This window comes from Lipotes vexillifer, unplaced genomic scaffold (genome assembly GCF_000442215.2).
Source record: "Lipotes vexillifer unplaced genomic scaffold, Lipotes_vexillifer_v1.1 scaffold575, whole genome shotgun sequence".
Classification (NCBI taxonomy): domain Eukaryota; kingdom Metazoa; phylum Chordata; class Mammalia; order Artiodactyla; family Lipotidae; genus Lipotes; species Lipotes vexillifer.
In genome coordinates, this window is record NW_006780198.1 from 1,286,790 (window position 1) to 1,287,093 (window position 304).

The following is a 304-nucleotide window of genomic DNA, read 5'->3' on the forward strand; positions in this document are numbered from 1 at the left end:
TCTCTCTCTCTCTCTCTCTCTCTATATATATATATATATATATATATATATATATGCATTCTTTTTCAGATTCTTTTCTATTACAGGTGATTACAACATATTGAGTAGAGTTCCCTGTGCTGTATAGTAGGTCCTTGTTGTTTATCTATTTTATGTATAGTGGTGTGTGTCTGTTAGCCCCAAACTCTTAATTTATCCCTCCCCCTTTCCCCTTTGGTAACGGTAAGATTGTGTGAGTCTGTTTCTGGTTTGTAGACAAGTTCATTTGTATCATTGTTTTAGATTCCATCATTCCTGACTCTTC